At 42.2% G+C, this 12,173-nt stretch overlaps 1 non-coding gene across 1 annotated transcript; it reads left to right on the top strand.

Annotated features, from left to right (window-relative positions):
- Nucleotides 1-10,078: 10,078 nt before the first annotated feature.
- On the top strand, nucleotides 10,079-10,145 carry TRNAI-GAU (transfer RNA isoleucine (anticodon GAU)). Its single transcript has one exon. It is a non-coding gene; the product is annotated as a tRNA-Ile (tRNA).
- The last annotated feature ends 2,028 nt before the right edge of the window (nucleotides 10,146-12,173 follow it).

The following is a 12,173-nucleotide window of genomic DNA, read 5'->3' as shown; positions in this document are numbered from 1 at the left end:
TATGACAGAAACAATGAGTAAACAAGAATTTACCCCAGTTTATAAGAAGACATCTGAGGGACTTTGATTACGAGACTACATTGATTAGAGCCCACAGAGTGTGTTCATCTTTCTCAGTAGGCATTCTCCCTCCAACAAAAATGCCAAAGTTGGGGGGATGGTTTGAGCAGGAACGCACAGGAACACAGTTCTGGCTGGTGTGATGTCAAGGGATGTGGCATAATATGCAAATGAGTTCCTGCTGGGCTTTTTCTACAAAAAAGCCCTATGTGAAACAGTGGTGACATCAGAGGAGTGGCCTAATATGCAAATGAGTTCCTGCTGGGCTTTTCTACAAAAAAAAGCCCTGTTCTGAGCTAACTCTTCCAAGGTATAGAAGGGCATTCATGCTTATACACCTGAATGCCCTACCTTCAGTGATGATGTTAGGAAGATCCAATAAAATTCCATATTCAGACTCTTGTCAAGTTTCCAGGGCAGTTGCTCATAGATAGCCAGAGTGATGTTATGTTTAAATAGTTTGTCAAATTGGATGCAATACCCAGCAGCTGCATGTGGAGAAGTGGGGAATCAAACATTGTTCTCCAGATTAGAGTCCACTGCTCTAAACCACTACACCAAACTGAAGACAATTTAATGAAATTATAGCCAAAAGATTACCATAGATCAAACAGTAAAAAACACAAAAAAGCTAGCTTCATTTACCAAACACTGTTAGGTGACACAGACATCCAGATATGGATTTCTTAATAAACATGGTCCACGTTCACAGCAATTGTGAAGCACAGAAATAGGCCTGTAGTCCATAAACATCTCAGCCAGTTAACCTCTGGAGTCTTACAGCAATTATAGTTTTTGGCCTACTTAGGTGCAGATGACATCCAATCACAACACATCTTCAAGAGAATGCTTTGGAAAATTACATAATTGCTCCTGGTCTTCTCCCCCTCCCCCAATCACTGAAAACATACTTTCGTGGGAAGCTAACTGTCCATTTCCACTCTGACCTTGAAGATGATAAGTTACCAGGCAGGTTGAGAAACTAATCAATAACACCAGCAAGAAAAATCAGTCCTGTTATAATGCACATTAACCCTTGAGGGAAGGCAAGATGGTGCTTTGCCTTACAACTCTGTAATTGTGGCAACAACAGAATAGATTCTATGGATCATATTTATTTTAACTGCCTCAGATTTTCAGATATGAGTTGAATCCAATGAAGCTGATGGGCAGTAGGTTCAAGACAGACAAAAGGAAATAATGAGAGCAGGCCTGGCATGGATTTTGCTTTCAAGCATCCTTCTAGAATATAAGGGTGACCTAACACAACTGGACACATAGGCACTCCATTTCTGAATTCCCCAGAATTCCCCAAGGCAAAAGATAGGTTCCCATACTTTTTTTTAATTCCAGCATTAATATTTGATTAGTATTTCATTGCTTAGATCCTATGACATTTCCTTGCTCTTCTTTCTGGTCATTGTGGGTACTTCCCTCTGCCGTGGCAATCACTTCCTCTTCTGCTAGTGTTCCTATGTGCATAAAGGTTTCTTGAAAAACACCAATCTTGCACATGCAGAAATGGTAGCAGCAGGTGAAGTGAGCACTGCAGCAGAGGAAAGCCTCTGCAGCAGCCCAGTAGAAGTACAAGGGGAACAATGACATAGAATCCAAGTCATTATGCTTAGGAAAATGCAAAGTAAAGAGAAGGGGATATATGAGTAAATATATATTGCAAGGTTAATCTTGCCTAATATATACAGAAGAGAAGAGAATCTATTCAAAGTGCATGGAGGAATTTCCTATTAAAATTTATCAGAGATCATTGTTTGCTCACTAGAGAAACTGTTGTAGCCATTTACCAGTGCCTTGACTGTATTTCAAGCAAAAGGTTATACGTGTTTTTTTTCTTTCGAATAAAAATATTTTACCTTGCACTCCTCTCTACTCTCCTCCCTACCAGGGCCGGCCCGTGGGCACATAGCACCCCAGGCAGGCTCTGTGGCTGCCACCAGCACCGCACTCTGTCGCTGCCCACTCCCCTGCCCCCCCCAGCTGAGCCAAGCTGCTCCTTACCAGCTTCAACATGGCTGGCGCAGCTTTTAATGCTTTGAAGAGCCTACGGAGGAGAGTTTGCTCCCCCTCCTTACCAGAAGTGAGGGGGAGTGAAGTCTCTTCTCACAGGCCCTTCAAAGCATTAAAAGCTGCACCAGCTTCATTAAAGCTGGTAAGGAGTGGCCTCGGCTCAACTGGACGGGGATGAGGTGACGGAGCGTGGTGCTGGCTTGTAGCGCCACAGAGTGAGGGTTGTGATGGTGCTGGCACCTGCCGCTGCCTGCTGCCCACTGCTCGCCACCTGCCGCCCCTACTCGCTGCCCACCGCCACCGCCCACTGTCTGCTGCTCGCTGCCCGCCACCCACCGCCGCCGCCACAGGGGGAAGAGGGAGACAGGCAAACTAGGTGTTTGCCATGGGCACGGAGGAGGGAGAGAGCCCAATTCGGCGCTCCAACCTCCCAGCGCCCTAGGCAACCACCTAGTTTGCCTAGTGCTCCCTACATGACCAAGTTTGAAACAAATAGCAAGAAAGGAGGTAACAGCAATCTGTTTGTCAAGGGAAGAACCAAGAGACCAACATGCTATCAGCAACAGCTAGTAAAACCTCTGTAACACTATCACATAAAGGTAAAGGTAGTCCCCTGTGCAAGCACCAGTTGTTTTCGACTCTGGGGTGACGTTGTGAAAGTTTTCATGTCAGACTTTCCCAGTTTTCAAAAGTTTTATTTGTTTCAAAAAGAGTGAGGGTAGGGAATAGGGGGAATAGAAAGCACAGTACATTTTGACCGTATTCTGCATAAAAATACTTTCAAAACATACAAGCTTAGTTTTACAATACTTTCTTTACATAAATTGTCCACTATTATTATGTCTAAACTAAACATCATCCACATTTTAAAATTTTATAGCATAAATCTTTTGTTAAAGTTATCTATTAGTTTTGACAATTCCAGTAAAGGCAATTTTATAATATAAAATACAGGGGGGGAGGAAGGAGAGATAAGTTCACACCAGAGAATCTTAAGAGTCTTGAGTGTCTAACCAGGCATACAATTTCATCCAGTACTTTCTTGCTTCTTCTTTAGATTTCCCAGCCAATAGCTGGGATAGAAAGTCCAGCTCTGCTGTTTCCAGAGTTTTACCCACCAAGTCCATTTTCATGGGAATTTCCTGAGATTTCCATCTCTGCGCCAAGAGAATCCTAGCTGCTGTGTTAAAGTGTGCCAACAAATGTCTCATTTCTTTGGAATAGTCCTCGGGAAATATGTTCAATAAAAATAGTTCTGGTTTGAAATGAATCTGTGTCTTCATAATCTTCTGTAATGTTTCATGCACCATTTTCCAATAGCCCTTAACCGTCTCACATGTCCACCACATATGGTAAAAAGAACCAACCTGTTTAGTGCATTTCCAACATTTGTTAGACATATTAGTATAAATCTTACACAATTTCTGTGGAGTCAAGTACCATCTATAAAACATCTTATACAAATTTTCTTTAAAATTTGCTGATCTAGTTAATTTACCATTAAGCTTCCACAATCTCTCCCATTCTTTTAATGTAATATTATGACCAAATTTTTTTGCCCATTGGACCATACAATCTTTTACAACTTCATCTTGTGTCTTCATTTCAAGTAGATATGTATATAATTTGGAGATTAGCTTTTCCTGTGGACCCAAAAGAATTTTGTCAAATAGATATTGTTCTGTTTTGAAACCTGTCACCTTGTCTTTGGCATATCTGGATTCAACTTGCATTCTCAACCACCAGTTCATTTTAACATCCATATTTTTCAGCTCTTTTATCATTTCCCAACAGGTCATCGTACCTATAATTCTGATTTGATTTTAGGAGATTTGGATGAGTAAATGCTTCTACAGGAGAAACCCATCTTGGAATTTTTTGATGAATTCTAGTCTTTAACCAAGACCACGTATGGTACAAGGATTTTTGAAACCAGTGACTCTTAAAATAGGAATGACCTTCAAGTCTTTGATACCATAAATATGCATGCCACCCCATAGTAAGATGTCCTTCTAACAACAATTGACATTCAACAGTATCCAGTCTCTTACCCATAGAAGCACAGAAGCTTTATAATACAATTGCCAGTCTGGAAGGCCCATACCTGCTCTTATTTTAGAATCTTGCAATGTCTTTAATTTAATTCTTTTTTGCCTTACCAAACGTATTTAGCGACCATCTTGTTCAGTTCTTGAAAAAATCCACTATTTAACAATATTGGAATAGTTTGAAACAGGAATAGTAACCTTGGGAGGATATTCATCTTTATTAAGGCTATTCTTCCCATTAAAGATAGGTTCAAGTTGTGCCATTTTTCAAAATCTTTTTTGATTTCTTTAAGTAGTTTGTCATAATTATCTGTTTTTAAGTTGCTACACTCTTTACTTTACTTTACTTTACTTTATTCGATTTATATCCCGCCCTACCCCACCGAGGTGGGCTCAGGGCGGCTTACAACAATAAAAGCTAACAAAGGTCGATTTAAATACAATTAAAATTATACAATAAAATACATAAAAGCCTAAAAATACATAAAACTCACATCGATATACACTATGCTACTATTCCTTAAATCAGTCCTTCAAATTTCCAATATTCAGTAATCTGATGTTTAAGATTTAATATTCAGGCATTCTGCTCACAGTTAATTATATGCCAACCGGAAGAGGGTTGTTTTACAGGCCCTGCGGAACTGTTCAAGGTTCCGCAGGGCCCTCACCTCCTCCGGGAGCTGATTCCACCAACAGGGAGCTGCAATCGAGAAGGCCCTGTCCCTGGTCACTTTCAGACGGGCCTCCTTTGGCCCAGGGATTATAAGGAGGTTCTGAGACCCCGACCTCAGCACTCTCTGGGGGACATGTGGGGAGAGACGGTCCCCAAGGTAGGCAGGTCCCAGACCATAAAGGGCTTTAAAGGTCATAACCAGCACCTTGTACCGAACTCGGTATGTTATCGGCAGCCAGTGCAGTCCCCGAAGCCCCGGCTGGATGTGCTCCCGTCTAGGGAGCCCTAACAACAGCCGGGCAGCGGCATTCTGCACTAGCTGCAACTTCCGGGTTCGGCACAAGGGCAGCCCCATGTAGAGGGCATTGCAGTAATCCAGCCTCGAGGTGACCGTTGCATGGATCACTGTTGCCAGGTCGTCACCCTCCAGGAAAGGGGCCAACTGCCTTGCCCGCCTAAGATGAAAAAATGCGGACTTGGCAGTGGCTGCTATCTGGGCCTCCATAGTTAGGGTAGGCTCCAGTAGCACCCCCAGGCTCCTAACCCTGTGCGCCGCTGACAGAGGCACACCATCGAGGGCCGGTAAGGGAATCTCCCTCCCTGGACCACGGCGACCCAGGCAAAGGACCTCTGTCTTCGTCGGATTTAGCTTCAGCCCGCTCAGCCTGAGCCATCTAGACATGGCCTGCAATGCCAGGTCCAGGTTTTCTGGGACACAGGCAGGCCAGCCGTCCATAAGTAGATAGAGCTGGGTGTCATCAGCGTACTGGTGGCAACCCAGCCCATATCTCCGGGCAATCTGGGTAAGAGGGCGCATATAGATGTTAAACAACATCGGGGATAGAACTGCTCCCTGAGGGACCCCGCAATCCAGCGGGTATCTCTGGGACAATTCACCCCCAATCGCCACTCTTTGTCCCCGACCTTTGAGGAAAGAGGTAAGCCATTGTAAAGCCAACCCCTGAATCCCCACGTCGGCAAGACGGCAAGTCAGCAACCGATGGTCGACCGTGTCAAACGCTGCCGACAGGTCTAACAGCATCAGTACCGCCGAGCCGCCTCGGTCCAGATGCCGCTGGAGATCATCCACCAGGGCGACCAGCACTGTCTCCGTCCCATGACCCGGGCGGAAGCCCGACTGATGGGAGTCAAGGACGGAAGCATCCTCCAGGAAACTCTGTAGTTGCAACGCCACTGCCCTCTCAATGAGTTTACCCAAAAAGGGTAAATTCGAGACCGGCCGATAGTGTGCCAATTCGGCCGGATCCAGTGTTGGTTTTTTTAAGAGGGGACGGACCACTGCCTCCTTAAGAGGCGTTGGAAATTGCCCTTCCATCAGGGATCTATTTATGATAACCCGTATAGGATACCTAAGCTCCCTCTGGCAAGATTTAATAAGCCAGGAGGGGCAAGGGTCCGAATTGCAAGTTGTAGGGCGTGCAGACAAGAGGATCCTGTCAACTTCCTCCAAGCTGAGAGCGCCGAAACCATCCAGAATACAATCTGAAGACAGGCAAGGAGCCTCGGGTTCGGATACTGTCTCCAATATGGCGGGGGTGTCGCGGCGGAGCGACGCGACTTTATCTGCAAAAAATTTCGCAAAAGCCTCACAGCCTATTTCCAATTGACTAACGTTTGGGCTGCCCTGTGGCAGCGTTATAAGAGTCCGAATTATGTTGAACAATTGTGCCAGGCGCGAAGTTGCAGATGCAATCTTAGCCGCAAAGTATGTTTTCTTTGCGGCTTTGACTGCCATCTCATAGGACTTCATACACTCTCTATAAGATGTTCTAGTCGCTTCGTCTCGAGTACACCGCCATTGCCTCTCTAGTCGTCTGAGTCCTCGCTTTAGTTGCCACAACTCCTGGTTATACCAGGGTGCTAGCTTTAGGCGAGGGCGCAGAGGACGTCTAGGTGCAATCTCATCGATGGCCCTGGAGAGCCTATCATTCCAGGACTCCACCAGGTCATTGAGGGAGTTGCCAGAGGGCCAGGGATCCCGTAGAGCCATCTGGAACCGTTCGGGGTCCATCTGGCTCCGCGGGCGAGCTAAAATAGGCTCGCCGCCTAAACGGGCTTGGGGTGGGATATTCATACGAGCCTTAAGGGCATAGTGGTCCGACCATGGCACTGTCTGAGCAATAATATCGTCCACTAAAATTCCCGCCGCGAAGATCAGGTCTAACATGTGCCCCGCCTGGTGAGTAGGCGTTGTAACAAACTGGGAGAGTCCTAGCGTCGCCATGGATGACACTAGGTCCATCGCCTGACTAGAGGACATGTCATCGGCATGGACATTGAAGTCACCCAGGATCAAAAGCCTTGGGTACTCCAATGCCCAGCCTGCTACGGCCTCCATCAGGGATGGTAAGGCGCCGGCTGGTGCGTTAGGCGGTCGGTACACCAGCCAAACCGCCAACCCCTCCCCAACGTCCCACGCCAAACCGGCACATTCAATGCCCCCGATCTCCGGAGGCGGGAGGGCCCGAAAGGAGTAAGCCTCTCGTATGAGTATAGCCACCCCTCCCCCCCGCCCGCTAGTCCGGGACTGGTGAACGACCGAGAATCCTGGGGGAACCAACTGGGAGAGAGCTACAGTCTCCCCTTCGTGCACCCAGGTCTCGGTCACGCATGCCAGGTCCATATCCCGTTCGAACAGGAACTCCCGAAGGGTAGAGATCTTATTATTGATGGACCTGGCATTACATAACACCAGTGACGGAGGCGGGTAATTTACTCTGGCCCTACTACTTGCCACCGTCGGGATGGGACGTAGGCTGGAAGGGGGTCGAGCCCTGTTGTGTCTCAACCCCCTTCCCTTATAATTCCGCCTAGTCCCACCGTCATACCTTCCCCTCCCCAGGAGTACTGGGATCCCCAGGCCAGTCATCTCCTAGTTGTGTCCACTCCACTGATGAAATAATTGAGGCTGAACTGCCCCCTCCTCCAACCCTCCTCCTCTCAACCGATCTATTTATGAACCAATCTGCCAATCACCCTAATAGTTATTTAATTAAAAGCCCCACCCAAATCTTCCCAAAAGCCCCACCCAAAATCTTCTTTTGAGATAACAACACCTAGATATTTGATTCTTTTTTCATACAAAAACCCTGATTTTTGCTGGAAAGATTGAATTTGTTCCATTGTCATATTCTTTGTCAGAAATTTTGTTTTATGGTAATTAATCTTTAATCCAGCCCAGTAACCAAATTGTTTAATCTTATTTATAAAACAGTCTATTCAGTCCATTGGTTGTTCTAGTATAAAGACTAAGTCATCTGCGAAAGCTCTGAGTTTATATTGTTCATCTTTTATCACAGCTCCCTTTATATTTGGGAATAAACAATTTTATTAGTAAGATATGGTAGCAAAACTATATCTAAAACTTATAAAAACTTAAAGTAAAAGAAAAAACTTTCTACCCCAGATCTTACTTTTCCCCCACCCCTCCCCCCGTTACTTGACCCCCGCCAGTGTTATTTACTTAAAGGAAACAAATATTAAAGGTACGCTTAACTATTAAAGAAAAAAAACCCAAAAAGTTATATTCTTATTTTAAAAACCTTAATCGTTATCAAAGACTGTCCAATGTCCTTTTATTTTCCACTCTTTTTCTACGTATCTTCTGAATTTCTTCCATTCCAATTTAAAAAGTTCCAAATCATAGTCTCTTAATTTTCTTGTTAATTTGTCCATTTCACTCCATGACATAACTTTTGTAATCCAATCCCATTTCTCTGGTATTTTTTCTTGCTTCCACAGCTGCGCATACAATGTCCTAGCAGCTGAGAGCAAGTACCATATTAAAGTTCTGTCTTCTTTTGGAAATTTTTCCATTTATAATCCCAGCAGAAAAGTCTCTGCCACTTTATTGAATTCATATCCCAAAATCTTAGAAATCTCTTGCTGAATCATTTGCCAAAACTTTTTAGCCCTTTCACAATTCCACCACATATGGTAGAAAGAACCTTCGTGCTTTTTACATTTCCAACACCTATCTGGCATCTTGTTCATCTTTGCTATTTTTTTTGAGTCATATACCATCTATACATCATCTTAAAACAATTTTCTTTAATACTATGACATGTTGTGAGTTTCATAGAATTTTTCCACAAATATTCCCAAGATTCCTTCTTTATTTACATTAATTGCCCATTTTATCATTTGAGATTTCACTACTTCATCTTCTGTAGACGCAGCTCCCTTTATATTTGTATCTTCCCTTATTTGATTATTCAGTACCTCTAGAGATAAGATAAAAAGTAGAGGTAACAATGGGCAGCCTTGTCTTGTACCTTTTTGAATGTTAATTACATCTGTTAGTTCGCCATTCACTGTCACCCTTGCTTTTACTGCTCTCAAGAAGTTTTTACCACATTCCATGCCTTTCAGTTGCTGTAGCATAAAGTGCCAACAAACATCATCAAAGGCCTTCTCAGCATCTAAACAAATTAAAGCCAGTTGTTTCTCTGGATGAGTCTCATAATATTACAAGATATTACAAACTGTTCTGACATTATCTTTCAAATATCTTCTAGGAAGGAATCCTGCTTGATCATAATGTATTATAGACTGTAGAACTTTCTTCAAACGTTGTACCAATATTGCAGCAAAAATGTTATAATCTACGTTTAAGAGGGGAATTGGACAATAGTTTTTAATATCTTTCAAATCATTATTTTCTTTTGAAATCAAAGATATTGTTCCTTCTTGCCATGAAACTGGTATTTGGCCTTCCTCTTGAATCTTTTCAATATGACACTTAAATGGTAAGAGTAAAGACTCTTCATAAGATTTATTTTGGTTGATATATTCTTCTAAATCTATTTTGTGAACTTGCTTATCTTCATAAAAATTTTTATAGAACTGTTCCGCAATTTGGCATATTTCTTGCTTTTGAGGTTTCTCTATGTTGAGCTCATCTTTCAATGTCATAATTATTCTTTTGGCCTTTTCTTTTCTCATCCTATAAACCAACCACCTTCCAGGCTTATTGGTATGTTCAAAAAAGTTTTGTCTAGCGTACCTCAATTTAATCTCCATCTCTTCCATAAGAATTAAATTCAATTTGTGTTGCATTTCTTTCACCTTTTTTTGAAATTCATGTTTTGGCTGTTTTTTAAGATTCTTTTCAGCTTCTCCAGCTTGTGACATTAAGTTTTGAAAATTTTCAGTTCTTTCTTTCTTTTTCTTAATACTATATCTAATTGCAAGGCCCCTATAATAAGCTTTAGCACTGTCCCAAACTACTTGCATCTTTGAGAGGGACGGTGGCTCAGTGGTAGAGCATCTGCTTGATAAGCAGAAGATCCCAGGTTCAATCCCTGGCATCTCCAACTGAAAAGGGTCCAGGCAAGTAGGCGTGAAAAACCTCAGCTTGAGACCCTGGAGTCGCGGCCAGTCTGAGTAGACAATACTGACTTTGATGGACCAAGGGTCTGATTCAGTATAAAAAGATTCCATTTCCACCTTAGATTCTTTGAGAAAGTCTTTATCTTTCAAAAATGAAATATTTAGCCTCCATGATCTTCTCATCTCTGGACCTTTGAGCTTTATCATTACAGAGCTATGGTCCGAAATAACTCTTGTTTGAATTTCTGTGTCAACTAAGTCTTTAATCATACTTGCAGAGAGCCAACACATAGATTCTTGACCAAGTTTGGTGGCTAGAGGAATAATAAGTAAAATCTGTGGAGTTGAGATATCTTGTTCTCCATAAATCAACCAAATCCATTTCTTCTGCTAATTTCCAAAAACTTGTTGGCAACTGAAGACCTTTACTTTTCATCTGTTTGTGCATTTTTTTTGTCAAGTTGTCTGTCAGAAACTGCATTGAAATCTCCTATTAGGCAATATTCTACATATTCCAAATTTGATAATTTAAGAGACAAATCTTGAAAAAATTTCTCTTGATGATCATTTGGGGTATAGATATTTGCAAGTAAATTTTTTTTTATTATCCACTATAATTTCCACTAATAGAATTCTTCCATTTTTTATTATCCACTGTAATTTCCACTAATAGAATTCTTCCATCTTCAGAAGCATACTGCAATTGTGGGTTAAATTTATCTTTACTATATATTGCCACTCCCCTTTTCTTCTTATTTACAGGAGCCAGGGAGACAGCAGCGGCTGGTCCCTGTTCCTCCTGTCCACTCCAATGCTCCACCGCCACAGTTGCCATGATGACAGCTAGAGATGAATGCCCGACTGCTTTTTTCTTCTAACAAGCTTCTAATACATCATTCTTCTACCTTAATCATTGAAATACCACCATGCAAGTAAGTCTATTTTTTAATACTACCGACTAATGGATCTTCTACTATAATGCCAATTGGGACTGTTCAAAAAAGGGGAAGAGGAGGACATCCCCCCCCTTCCCTGCAAAGAAGGCTTCAAAAAGACAGAGAACAATCTTAAGAATTTTCAGTGACTTAAATTGGACTGAACATAGATATTTCAAACAGATCTGACTTACAATAAAACAAGCTATAATGAGAACATTATTTTATTACAATATGGTCTGAATAAAAGCTGGATATTCCTTTAAGAGAAATGCATCTGATACTTGATCGAGACTGAAACGATTACAACTGGAATGTAAGAGAAAAGCACACGACTGGAGGAAATTTAGAAGGATAGATTATCTGGGACTTTGAGTTATTTTTCAACTTTGATTAGCAGACTGAGTTATACTGTTGAGAAGATGACGTTGCAACTTGATGCGATTGATAAAAAAGAGGTTTTGGTTACCATATTCTCTTTAAAGCAGGAAATCTGTTTATTGACAGAGCTGATACAAAAGTTTGTACAGGAGGAAGTGACAGTGTGGAGGCCTCATCACTTTTAGCAAAACGGATGAATGTGCCAAAGGGAGACTAGGCAGACTTTATCAAGAAGATCAAGACCTGGAAAGGTTTTAAAAAGAAGGGATTATAAACTGTTTCTTTTTTATGTATTTGGTTACCATTGAACTAATAAAAGGGAAATGGCGTGTGACTCTGAAATGGCAAGTGAGGTTTTTTTAGAAACCTTTTCTGTTTATTATTTTTATCTATGGATCGCATATTTTTAAAGCTAAATAGAGCAATTTAATAGAGAGTGGGTTATAGAGACTGTATGATTTCTTCCCTAGGCAAAAATAAAAAAGTGTGAGAGATGAGGCTGTTACTGCTTATCAAACTTGTTTCTCTTAGAGTAATATGAAAATACGTAGTACTGTGCCCCCATGATTCCAGATCTCTGGTGGGATTCCATCAACTCCCGCTGTCTTGCCACTTTTCAGTTGCTTGATGGCTTTAACAGTCTCTTCTAGGGTGGGGATCTCATCCAACTCTGTTTTCACTGGTTGAAGTGGGGTG

This window comes from Heteronotia binoei, chromosome 5 (assembly GCF_032191835.1).
Source record: "Heteronotia binoei isolate CCM8104 ecotype False Entrance Well chromosome 5, APGP_CSIRO_Hbin_v1, whole genome shotgun sequence".
NCBI lineage: Eukaryota > Metazoa > Chordata > Lepidosauria > Squamata > Gekkonidae > Heteronotia > Heteronotia binoei.
Note: the sequence above shows the minus strand (reverse complement) of the source record. Positions and strands in the feature narration are given on the sequence as shown.